At 43.8% G+C, this 13268-nt stretch overlaps 1 protein-coding gene across 2 annotated transcripts in view; it reads right to left on the reverse strand.

Moving 5' to 3' along the window:
- LOC122563765 overlaps positions 1-11558 on the reverse strand; it is a 21201-nt gene extending 9643 nt beyond the window's left edge. The window contains exons 1-2 of one of the 2 annotated variants that reach the window (XM_043717971.1): positions 11414-11558; positions 5396-6549 (exon numbers count right to left, since the gene is read on the reverse strand). The gene's annotated coding sequence lies outside the window, so the exon portion shown is untranslated. Of the gene's footprint in view, positions 1-4810; positions 6550-11413 lie in introns of both variants that reach the window. The other variant, XM_043717970.1, reaches the window with a different exon arrangement.
- Between the last annotated feature and the right edge of the window lie 1710 nt (positions 11559-13268).

Here is a 13268-nt window from a genome sequence, read left to right on the forward strand (position 1 = left end):
GGCAACACGACGCCTGGAGGAGAGCGCCTCATCTTCCGCCGAGGAACCCTCCAACCACAAGGGATGAATGCAGATTTCTCCAGCTTCCTCATTTCCCCTCCCCCCAACTTATCTCAGTCCCAACCCTCGGACTCAGCACCGCTTTCTTGACCTGCAATCTTCTTCCTGACCTCTCCAGCCCCACCCCCTCTCTGGCCTATCACCCTCACCTTCACCTCCTTCCACCTATTGCATTTCCAACGCCCCTCCCTCCAGTCCCTCCTCCCTACATTTTATCTTAGCCTGCTTGGCACACTTTCCTCATTCCTGTAGAAGGGCTCAAGCCCGAAACGTCGATTCTTCTGCTCCTTGGATGCTGCCTGACCTGCTGCGCTTTTCCAGCAACACATTTTCAGCTCTGATCTCCAGCATCTGCAGTCCTCACTTTCTCCTAGAAATGCAATGTGCAAATTTCTGTGCAACAGTGATGCTAGGTATGTAGGCTATACTTTCCAAAAACTAGCAGATTATATCAAACACATGCACAAAAACAACAGAAAATTAATATCAGTTTAGAAATTTTAATTGTTCCACATTCCACTGGGTTTTGGGGACAGCGGGGTGGGGAAGAGTTTCAGATTTCCATTCTCCTTTGTTGACATTCCAGATTGGTCTACCTCACATTTCAAGTCTTTGTCCCCTTATAGACAATACGTACAAGAGTAGGCCAGCACCACCATTGATTATAATCATGGCTGATCATCCACAATCAGTATCCCGTTCCTGTCTTATCCCCATAACCCTTGATTCGACTATCCTTAAGAGCTCTATCCAACTCTTTCTTGAAAGTATCCAGAGACTTGGCCTCCACTGCCTTCTGGGGCAGAGCATTCCATATATCCACCACTCTCTGGGTGAAGAAGTTTCTCCTCAACTCTGTTCTAAATGGCCTACCCCTTATTTCTAAACTGTGTTCTGGACTCATCCCATTAGTGGAAACATGCTTCCTGCCTCCAGGGTGTCCAATCCTTTAATAATCTTATATGTCTCAATCAGATCTCACTCATCCTTCTAAACTCAAGTGTGTACAAGCCCAGTCGCTCCAATCTTTCAACATATGATAGTCCCGCCATTCCGGGAATTTACCTCGTGAACCTACGGTGCACTCCCTCAATAGCCAGAATGTCCTTCCTCAAATTTGGTGACCAAAACTGCACACAATACTCCAGGTGCGATCTCACCAAGGCCCTGTACAGCTGCAGAAGGACCTCTTTGCTCCTATACTCAATTCCTCTTGTTATGAAGGCTAGCATGCCATTAGCTTTCATCACTGCCTGCTGTACTGCATGCTTGCTTTCATTGACTGATATACAAGAACACTCAGACCTCATTGTACTTCCCCTTTACCTAACTTGACTCCATTTAGATAGTCGCTGAAAATGTGTTGCTGGAAAAGCACAGCAGGTCAGGCAGCATCCAAGGAAAAGGATGCTACCTGACCTGCTGTGCTTTTCCAGCAACACATTTTCAGCTCTGATCTCCAGCATCTGCAGTCCTCACTTTCTCCATTTAGATAGTCATCTGCCTTCCTGTTCTGGCCACCAAAGTGGATAGCTACACATTTCTCCACATTACACTGCATCTGCCATGCATCCATCCACTCACCAAGCCTGTCCAAGTCACCCTGTATTCTCATAACATCCTCCTCACATTTCACCCTGCCACCCAGCTTTGTGTCATCAGCAAATTTGCTAATATTACTTTTAATACCTTCATCTATATCATTAATGTATATTGTAAACAACTGCGAACCTTGTTGTACCCCACTGGTCACCGGCTCCCATTCCGAAAGGGACCCGTTTATCACTACTCTTTGCTTCCTGTCAGCCAGCCAAATTTCAATACAATTTGCCCCCAATACCACGTGCCCTAATTTTGCTCACTAATCTCCTATGCAGGACTTTATGAAAGGCTTTCTGAAAGTCCAGGTACACTACATCCACTGGCTCTCCCTTGTCCACCTTCATAGTTACATCCTCAAAAAATTCCAGAAGATTAGTCAAGCACGATTTCCCCTTCGTACATTCATGCTGACTCTGACCTATCATGTTACTGCTATCCAAATGAGTCATAATTTCATCTTTTATAATTGACTCCAGCATCTTTCCCACCACTGACGTCAGGCTAACTGGTCTATAATTTCCTGTTTTATCTCTCCCTCTTTTCTTGAAAAGTGGAACAACATTAGTCACTCTCCAATCCGCAGGAACTGATCCTGCATCTATAGAACATTGAAAAATGCCTTAATCTGGCTTTCTGCAACCATTTTATCTCTGACTGTTCTATCAAATACTTCAATCATAAATGTATTGGCATCGCTAAAAATAAAGACATACTGTTGATGTTTTGTCTTGCATATATTTTACAAGCACAATACTGAATTTTAAACGGAGCGACAATTCTTTACTATATGTGAAGATGTTGATTGGTTGGCAAGTTAATTCTGAATGGTCAAGGCATTGGAATACCATAAGAAACAGCTGTCTCCTAAGCTTTTGTTCAGTTGATAAAACACAATGCCTGGACATGTTCTTTCTGTAATCAGAGGACAGTGGCCTGCCTAGTAATATTGCAGTTTGTAGCACACGTAAGTGAGTACTGCAAGCCTGACTATTGGTTTCAAAATTGTTTGTTAGTAAAGGTTTTAGCACAATCAAGATTGCATTATAAGTATGGAATCACATCAGATGTTACACACTCTGTGTTCAGAGTTTTGCAAGTCTGAACTGGTTGAGCATTATCACTATTCTGCCTTTTGTGAACTGTTGAAGAAAGGTGCTGTTTGGTATTGTCCACCAATTGCTGAGGTGTTCGACCTACATGTCTAATGTGGCATAAGTACTGTAGGAATCCCAAAGCGTATGTTTACCATTGAAGGTAGGTTTGCGGTAGACAGTAATAGATAGAGAATCCATTACATAAGTCTATTTGCACTGGTCAATATGCATTGGGATTCCTACAATACCATCCACTATAAGGTGACTTCAGGTAACCTCATAAATAAAGTCCAAGCTATTTGCCCATTGTGCAAACTTAATGCTGAAATAAAATATATCAAAGCCATCCTGTAGGAGAATGGCTACCATAATCAGATCACTGATCATTGTATATTGCACAAACTGATAAATGGGGCTGAAAAGTGCCCAATACATCTCAAATTTAGTAAGGTGCTGTAAACATTTGAGCCAAGGAAAAAGCCAGCTGATTTTCTGTTGTTATACGATATTATTAACATGAGTTGTATTCCTCACTAACAGGATGCTGCTGTCAAGTCAGAAACATCTCTGTCCATCTCACAAATGAATAATGTCATATGAATTTTAGTATCAATATGATGCCGGGTATGTGGGCTGTATGTCCCAATGACTGGTGGATCATATCAAACAGATTCCCTTTTGGAGTTCACAATAGACAGGAAACTGAGTGTAAACAAGTAGCCATTTCTTGCAAAACCTAATGGTGTCCAACTATAGATGTGAATCATAATTGGACAGTACTTTCTAAACAATCCAGATTGTGCTCAGAGTTAATTAAGAGTAGCAGTTGAGCTTGCAATGTAGTTCACTTACATGTGTTAGAAAAGCTACATATATTCACAAATAAGGCCCTGCATTTTGCCAATAGAAGTAAAATATCTAGACATTACAACATTTTACTAAACAAAAGCTTAGGGACAAATGTTCGCTGGTGAATTCTTAATGATAATGTCTCTATCAAACAGCACCCTTTTCTCATACATTCTAAACAGTTGCTCCCTTTGAAATTGGCATTCTTGTATCTGTCTTGGTGAATACAATAAAAAATTTCAACAGCATATTTCCTTTTTCCACCAATACCTACTGCATTTGGTTAGACGTTAGGATATGGAAAGGAATTTACTTCAGGGAGACCTGAAAAATGTAATAGAGGTGCTAAGCCAAGTTAAAATGAACCATAAGAATATTAAGATTCATAGAAAATAGCTAAGAAGATCTAGAAATGGCTCCACAAATTAGAATTCACAGGAAATTGAAATAGATTGGTCCACTGCAATCAAGTAGTGCTGTGATAAAGTGCTGGGAGATGCACAATGACTTTAATCATGACATCCCATTGATGAAAACCAGGAGACTCAAATCAGGTCCATAACATAGGATTTTGGGAATCGAAAGTTTGTAAATATGTAAGGAATGTAAATACAAAATGAGGAGCTTTCCCGTGACAATGTACAGACAATGAAAATGAAGTATAATAAAGTCTGACTGTAGATAATGTTCATCAGTGACAAAGACTGTATGGGATGCACTGGATGATGCTGAGGCAAGTAACAAAATTCAGACAGGGAAAGGCCTCAATCTTCCTCTGATACAGAAGTGTTGCCAGAGTAGCAGAGAATTACAAGTGTTACACATTGTTCAAAAAAAAGAAGAGTCTAAGGAAATGTTTTAAATAATGATGATCTGCTTCAAAATTAATAGTTACATGCAAACATGAAGGAAAGCCTGCACAAATCTGTTAAGAACAAATCATGTTTAACAAATATGATTTGAGTTTTTTTGAAGCGATAACAAAGGAAGTTGATGAAGATAAAACTGCTGATGCAGTGCACATGATTTTCAACAGGCACTTGATGAACTTGGTAAGCTTATCAGTAAAGTTAGAGCTCAAAGAACACAAACTCAGTGCAATGAAAGGAAACAGAGAATACAGTTGTGATGAATTATGTTTTTCAGAATGAAAACAGGCTTACAGCAGTGTTCTCAGGGGTTAATATACCAGGACTGCTGCTTACCTCCATATACGTTAACCATCAAGTCCGAGGCACAATTTCAAACTTTGGAATTAGCTTGAATATTTGAAGTATAGTAGGTTCCTGTTTTGAGTTGCCCTGCTTTAAATTGATCCTTTTAAATGTGTGCAGTTTGAAAACCAATACTTGTGCTTTATCTCTTTAGTTTTAAGTTAACTTTTCATTTGCATCTACTGCATCATTTTGTAGCGTGGTGCATCGCCAAGCTGCATCTTTCCGAAGTGAGTGTGACCAGGAGGCAGTCATTCACACTCCTAGGAACTGTGATTTCTTTTCCAAAACACACTGAAGTTCTCAATGCAAAATATTCAATAATCAGGTTGTTTCATGCAAGAAGATCCCGAAGCTGGGGTTTCTCAATTCTGTGCAGAAAGGCCTGGTTCTTGACTCTGCAAGATGACTCTTTCAACTCTGAAGCTCAATGAGTGCCTGCTTTGCACTGTTATCTTTGGTGAGGCAGAGGTACCATTTTGAGGTCTGTGGTCTGGGCATTCCCTATTGTGCACAGATTAACAGCTTTCCTTGTCTCAGGGTTTTTGCGTGATGAATATAGGGTGCAGTACTTACCTTCACAAGCCCAACTCCGCAATCCTCTGATTAATTTCGGAACCCCAATTCAGGTAGCTTTTCAACTTTACAGCAGGAGGCAGAGACGCCATTTTGAAATCCTTTGAGGTCCTAATGCAGCTGGAGATTCAATATGCTGAAAATGAAAAATGTGATGAAATACCACCCCTTGAATTTTGTCAACAGTTTGACAACTGATATAGGAAGCAAGGAAAAACTTCACAAAGACTGCGATACCAAAGTCAACTGGATGATCAACTGGGTGAAGATAAAGAAAAACATTGAGCAGACTTTGGATACATTTTTAAAGCTTGATGTGATCCTGCTTCTTCATTCCATTAATTCATCCAAGACTTGGCTATTCAACCTATGTCACCTTCAATTCTAAAACAAATTCAGTCATTGAGCTTCTGTATTCAGAAGACATTTACAATTCCACTCACTCAGAAAACGAGAGAGAAAATGGGTGTTTCATTAACAACACTTAGAAAGTAAAGTTTCTGTTCTAGGTGGCATTCATGCATGCTGTGTCCCATCAATTGAGTTCAAGTTGGATTCTCCATATGTTACAAGCTCCCTCTTGATGAAAGCAAACATTGATATAGAAATTCATTAGTGCTGCCCAACATATCAGTTCAGCCATTGGGTGACTCAGGATAGAAAGACTAAAGTACCGAGATCACAAACCCAAGACTTCACCAGACAACAGTAATCTCTGGACTCGCACCAATGAGTCAGGGTTGGCATAACCTGCAAAATACCCTCCAAATCTAGTTCAATCAAGTTAGTCCAGAAGAAAGGTTTTCTCCAGAGCCAACATTCACAACATCCAGGCACCAACTCCACTGAAAGGTTTTAATGATGTCCTTAAAGTATCCCTGAACAGATCAAATGGTTCCATCAACAAGGGAGAAAGTTCATTCGGGAAGATTCCGAACACAAAATGACTCTGTCACGAAAATGCACAGGTGAAGTCAAAGCAGTGGGCAGAATGTAAAAGTAACTCCAAACCATTCATCTGACTGATCGTCCAAGCTACACCTGACCCACAAATACAGTAGTAGAGTCAGCAGATCACGCATTGGCTTTATCAGCCATCTCAGATCCCATCGAACCAGAATGGAAGCAAGTCATCTCCGAACACAAGAGATTACCTAAGAAGAAAGAAAAACTGGTAAGTGTTATTTAATTATATGTTATATAGCATTTTTTATACTCAATGATTTTTTCTGCTTTATCGGGTTGTGTAATTCTCTTCCCCAGAGAGCTTGCAAGGTGGGGTCACTGAATATTTTAAAGTAGACTTGTAGTTTCCTGAGGATGGAGGCAGGGATGAAGGTGATAGGTTGGAGAGGAGGGTGGAGAGGATAGGTGGGAAGCAAGATTAGCAGGTAGGACAGGTCAGGAGGATGGTGCTGAGCTGGCAGGTTTGAACTGGGGTAAGAAGATGAGGAAACTGGTGAAGTCCACACTGATGCCATGGGGTTAAAGTGTTCTGAGGCGGAAGATGAGGTGTTCTTCCTCCAGTCATTGGGTGGTGAGGGAGTGGCGATGGAGGAGGCCCAGGATTTGCATGTCTTTGGCAGAGTGAGAGGGGGAGTTGAAATGTTTGACCACAGGACGGTGGGGTTGATTGGTGCGGTGTCCCGGAGATGTTCCCTAAAGCGCTCTGCGAGGTGTCCAGTCTTCCCAATGTAAAGGAGACCGCATTGGGAGCAACGGATACAATAAATGACATTGGTGGATGTGCAGGTGAAACTTTGATGGATGTGGAAGGCTCCTTTGGGGCCTTGGGTGGAGGTGAAGGGGGAGATGTGGTTTTGCAATTCCTGCGGTGACAGGGGAAGGTGCCAGGAGGGGACGATGGGTTGTTGTGGGGTGTGGACCTGACCAGGTAGTCACGGAGGGGACGGTCTTTGCGGAAAGAGGTGGGAAGGGAAATATATCCCTGGTGGTGGGGTCGGTGGGGTGTTCTGTCCTTGTTGCAGTTGGAGGGGTAGGGTTTGAGGGGTGAGGTGCGGAACATGAACAGGTATGTTGGAGGGCATCTTCAACCATGTAGGAAGGAAAATTACAGTCTTTAAAGAAGGAGGCCATCTGTTGCGTTCTATGGTGGAACTGGTCCTCCTGGGAGCAGATGCAACGTAGGAATTGGGAAAACAGGATAGTATTTTTGCAGGAGGTCGGGTGGGAAGAGGTGTAATCCAGGTAGTTGTGGGAGTTGGTGGGTTTGTAAAAAATGTCAGTGTTAAGTCGGTCGTCATTGATGGGGATGGAGAGGTCCAGGAAGGGGAGGGAGGTGTCAGAGATGGTCCAGGTGAATTTAAGCTTGGGATGGAATGTGTTGATGAAGTTGTTAAACTGCTCAGCCTCCTCACAGGAGCACGAGGTGATGCCGATGCAGTCATTAATGTAGTGGAGGAAGAGGTGGGGTGTGGTGCAGGTGTAACTACGGAAGCCAACAAAGGGACAGGCATAGCTGGGGCCCATGCGGGTGCCCATGGCTACCCCTTTCATCTGGAGGAAATGGGAGGATTTGAAGGAGAAAGTGTTAAGGGTGAGGACCAGTTCAGCCAAACGAATGAGAGTGTCAGTGGAAGATGTTGGTGGGGACATCGGGAGAGGAAGAAACGGAGGGCTTGGAGGCCCGGGTCATGGCAGATGGAGGTGTAGAGGGATTGGATGTCCACGGTGAAGATGAAGTATTGGGGGCCGGGGAAACGGAGGTGAAGTGGGTGGTGTCTCGAACGTATGCGGGGAGTTTCTGGACTGGGGGATAGGACTGTATGCAGGTAAGTGGAGATGAGTTCGGGTGGGGCAGGAGCAGGCTGAGACAATGGGTTGGCTGGGGTGGTCAGGCTTGCGGATCTTGGGAAGAAGGTAGAATCGGGCAGTGTGAGGTTCCCGAACTATGAGGTTGGATGCTATGGGTGGGAGATCTCCCGAAGTGATGAGGTTGTGTATGGTCTGGGAGTTGATGGTTTGGTAATGGGGGGTGGGGTCATGGTCAAGGGGGCGGTAGGAAAAAGTGTCTTTGAGTTGGCGCCTGGCTTCAGCGGTGTAGAGGTCAGTGCGCCAAACTACCACTGCACTCCTCCAACCCCTTGCCATCATGGTAGCCCACAAACCTACCAACAACAAAGAAACAACTACTGATGAACTTAAAGGACCCTATACTAACAACCAGCAAAATGCATGTCATTTACAAAATACCATGCAAGAACTGTAAAAAACACTACATTGGACAAACAGGCAGAAAACTAGCCACCAGGATAAATTAGCCACCAAAAGACATGACCCACTATCACAAGAATCCTTACACACAGAAGAAGGACACCACTTCAACTGGGACAACACATCCATCCTGAGACAGGCTAAACAGAGACATGCATGGAGATTCCTAGAGGCCTGGCTCCATCAATAAATACATGGATTTGGACCCTAGTTACCAACCTCTGAGAAAAAGAACCGGAAATGATATCACCCACCTTAATAGGTAGAAATAGAAATAGAAATAAAAATAAATAGAAAGTGGGAAAGAACACCAGCTCCTCACTGGAGGCTCACTGATGATGTCACCTAGCATGGTGATGAAACACCTGAAAACAAATCTGCTAGCTCAGCGAACAAACTTACAACCTGAACCACAACCTGAGATACAAATCTTCTCAAAAATCACAAAATATCTTATCAAATGGCAGAGTAGACACCAATGGGCAAAATAGCCACCTTCTGGACCTAACAGATGTTCAAATATATTATATACGTTGTTTTGGCTGAGAATGCACAGAGCTGCACATGTATTTCAACTTGTACATTGTCTTCTCAGGTAAGAAGAGACTGAAATAATTTAACTACAACTTTGTCTCCTATGGGAACCTATAATTCAATTGAAGTTGTAATTTTAGCAAGGACTTGCTGTGAGAAACTACAATTTTAATGAGGACTTGCTGTATTTAGATTAGATTAGATTTAATTACAGTGTGGAAACAGGCCATTCGGCCCAACAAATCCACACTGACCATCCGAAGCGCAACCCACCCATAGCCCTACATTTACCCCTTACCTAACACTACGGGCAATTTAGCATGGCCAATTCACCTGACCTGCACATCTTTGGACTGTGGGAGGAAACCGGAGCACCCGGTGGAAACCCACGCAGACACGGGGAGAACGTGCAAACTCCACACAGTCAGTCGCCTGAGGCGGGAATTGAACCCGCGTCTTCGGCGCTGTGAGGCAGCAGTGCTAACCACTGTGCCACCGTGCCGCCCAAGGAAAACAACCCCAGTCTGTTCAATCTTCCTTCATAGCTCAGTTTGTCCAATTCAGGCAGCATTCTGGAAAATCTCCTCTGTGCTCTCTTTCCCATGAACATATCCTTCCTATAATGTTATGAACAGTACTCCATTTGTGATCCAATCACTATTTCATTGTGGACTGTGAGAACAATACTGGTGGAGTTCAAGAGAACATAGACTGCTGGAATGGAAAGGACATAGAGAATACATTTGAAAATAAAATGTATAATTTTAAGTGGATGTGGAACAGAGTTGGAATCTGGGGTACATTGCATAAATTAGTGAAGGTGCCCAAGCAGGAAGTGAAAGTCTTAAATGGCAAATAGGATCCATAATTTATAAATAGTTTTTAAGATTACAAAAGAACCCAAAGAACCTTTAAAAAAACACCTGCCTCATAGGAGGTATTGTGTTCAATTCTGAGTATCACAGCAGAATCACAGTTATTTAGCTAGTCCCTACTCCCTGAGTTATGAAAGCAATGATTAAATCAGCTCCTTGCACCTGCTGAGGCAGTGCATTCCACATTCTGAGCATTCGCTGTATATTAAAACATTCTTCATATCACTAGTAAGTTTTTTTGGCTTAAATTAGTGTCCTCTATCAGACAAGAAAGGATTTAAGTGAAGAAACATCTCCATTTGTATGATACCTTGCACAGACACCACACATCTCACAAAACTTTACAGTAATTGAAAATACAGTACACATTTGAAGTGTAATAATTAATGTAATGTAGAGAACACAGCAGCCATTTTGTGCACAATAGGCTCCCATACACAGCAATATCATGAAATAACAAGATCATCTGTTTGAGATATTGATTAAGGGATAATTATTGGCCAGGATCCTTGGGAAGACTCCCCTTTTGTTCTTCAAATCAAACAATTGCATGTTGAAAAGGAGGGGCATTAGCATCCTTTTTGAAAGGTGAATGACAAGCGCCTTTTGCTTAGGATGGGAGAGTTCAAAACTTTGAAGCTTATTTTTGAGGTGAGAGGAGAAAGATTTTTTTAAAAAGACTCTTTTTACACAGACAGTGGTTTGTGTGTGGAACGAACTGCGAGAGAAAGCTATAGATGTAGGTACAATTACACAGTTTAAAACTCATGATTTGGAGATGCCAGTGTTGGACTGGAGTGTACAAAGTTAAAAATCACACAAGTTCAACCTGGTGTTGTGTGATTTTTAACATTTTAAAAGACATGTGGATACGTTCATGAACAGGAAAGGTTTTGAGGGATATGGGCTATGTGCAGGCAGTTGGGAGTAATTTGGTTCGGAACATGGTCAGCGTACATTGGTTGGACCAAAGAGTCTGTTTCCATGCTGTCTGACTCTATGACAATTCAGCATTCCTTCAGTACTGCATGGGGATAGATTTTTTGTGCAATACCATTCTATCTAATACTCGATACCGCAATGTTGTGAGAGGGAGGAAAGACAGGGCCAGGGACAGCACTGTACAGGACTATGGTGATGATGGAAAGATGAGGCTGAGGGAGTGGTTCGGAGGGGCACACAGTATTGGGTGAAGGGGCTCTGTGGGGTGACGGGGGGGGGGGGGATGAATACAGTATGTGGTGAGGCAAAGCTGAGAGAACACGGGGAGGCTCGGAGAGAGAGTGGAGCTACTAATGTTAGAGGCGGAAGCCGGGTGCCGCTGGAGGCGATAGGGAACAGGAGGGCAGCGGGTACGAAGCGAACATGAACTCACGTGGAACGGCGGCGCGGGCCGGACCGTCAGAGCCCGGGTTAAAGGTCACTGACCCACGGAGATGAAGCGCCAAAATGGCGGCGGCAGTCAGCAGCTCCGATAGGCAGAGCGCATGCGCTGGTGTCATGGCAACGAGCAGGTGAGGTAGGCCTCAGGATGAGATCAAAGCCGCGGGAAGTATTTTGCGGTGCGTACAGTATTACGAGCAGAGGGCATCGGTTCAGTCTTTTCACATTCACATTACCTATACCCTTGAATATCATTTACTAACAAATATATGGGTGGATGGCACGGTGGCACAGTGGTTAGCACTGCTGCCTCACAGCGCCTGAGACCCGGGTTCAATTCCCGCCTCAGGCGACTGTCTGTGTGGAGTTTGCACGTTCTCCCCGTGTCTGCGTGGGTTTCCTCTGGGTGCTCCGGTTTCCTCCCACAGTCCAAAGATGTGCAGGTCAGGTGAATTGGCCATGCTAAATTGCCCGTAGTGTTGGGTAAATGTAGGGGTATGGGTGGGTTGCGCTTCGGCGGGTCGGTGTGGACTTGTTGGGCCGAAGAGCCTGTTTCCACACTGTAAGTAATCTAATCTAATCTAATATCTTAACTTTCGATATGGAAAATAAAAATAAACAATGTCGGCAGTATTAATCAGATCTGGTATTAATTGTGGGAAGATCTGTAACCTGGGGCAGGGTGACTCTAATCAAATGCTATCACAACATACTGCTGCCGGAACTATACCCTATACCCATACGAAGAAATTAGATTAGATTACACAAGTCCACACTGACCCGCCGAAGCGCAACCCACCCAGACCCCTATATTTACCTCATACCTAACACGACGGACAATTTAGCATGGCCAATTCACCTGACCTGCACATCTTTGGACTGTGGGAGGAAACTGGAGCACCCGAAGGGTGCCCATGCAGACACGGGGAGAACGTGCAAACTCCACACAGTCAGTCGCCTGAGACGGGAATTGAACCCGGGTCTCTGGCGCTGTGAGGCAGCAGTGCTAACCATTGTGCCACCGTGCTGCCCTTCAAATGTGCTGGCATTTGGTATGTCCACATTCATTTGTCTTCCACCATCAAGCCAGAGTGTGGTGAATCTCATGAACTCATTGCTACAAGAGGATGTGGAGGCACAGTCATTAAGTGTGCAGTGCAGAGATAAATAGATAACTTCTTGATTGGTAAGGACATGAAGAGTTATGCAGCCCAGCTATGTTATATTCTCCCAGCTCAGCTTCACTACATATTCATCCCCTTCCCGCCCCCTTCACCCAATATTGTGTGCCCTCCAAACCACTCCCTCAGCCTCTCTTCCTCATCCTTCCATCCTCACCAAAGTCATGTACATCACTCTCCCTGGCTCTGTCTCTCCTCACTCTCAGCATTGCAGAATGAGCTCTATTCCTGATGAAGGGCTTTTGCCCGAAACTTTGATCTTCCTGCTCCTCGGATGCTGCCTGACCTGCTGTGCTTTTCCAGCCCCACTCTGATCTAAAAATTGCCGAATAAGAATTTAACAACCATGATACATGGCCCAGTTGTGTTCCTATATCTTATGGTCTTATCCTCCTGCATCCACAGTAGCTTTCTGCAACCATTCTGTGACATTATTAGCTAACTACTCCAAAGTCAAACCCTCTACTGTCCTCCACTTACAAAAAAATTAATAATACATGGCAATGAGTGTACTGGTTCTGCTGGTTCCCTGTTTAAAGTTTGGAAGTGCAAGTATAGGATCAATTATTAAAATGGCTTTCAGCTTTTCAAAGTAGACAAAAGGAGGCTGGAGGAACACAGCAAGCTATCATTACCTCATGATTCTGCTACCTCTCTCACCACTCC

The sequence above is a fragment of the Chiloscyllium plagiosum genome, chromosome 27 (assembly GCF_004010195.1).
Source record: "Chiloscyllium plagiosum isolate BGI_BamShark_2017 chromosome 27, ASM401019v2, whole genome shotgun sequence".
NCBI lineage: Eukaryota > Metazoa > Chordata > Chondrichthyes > Orectolobiformes > Hemiscylliidae > Chiloscyllium > Chiloscyllium plagiosum.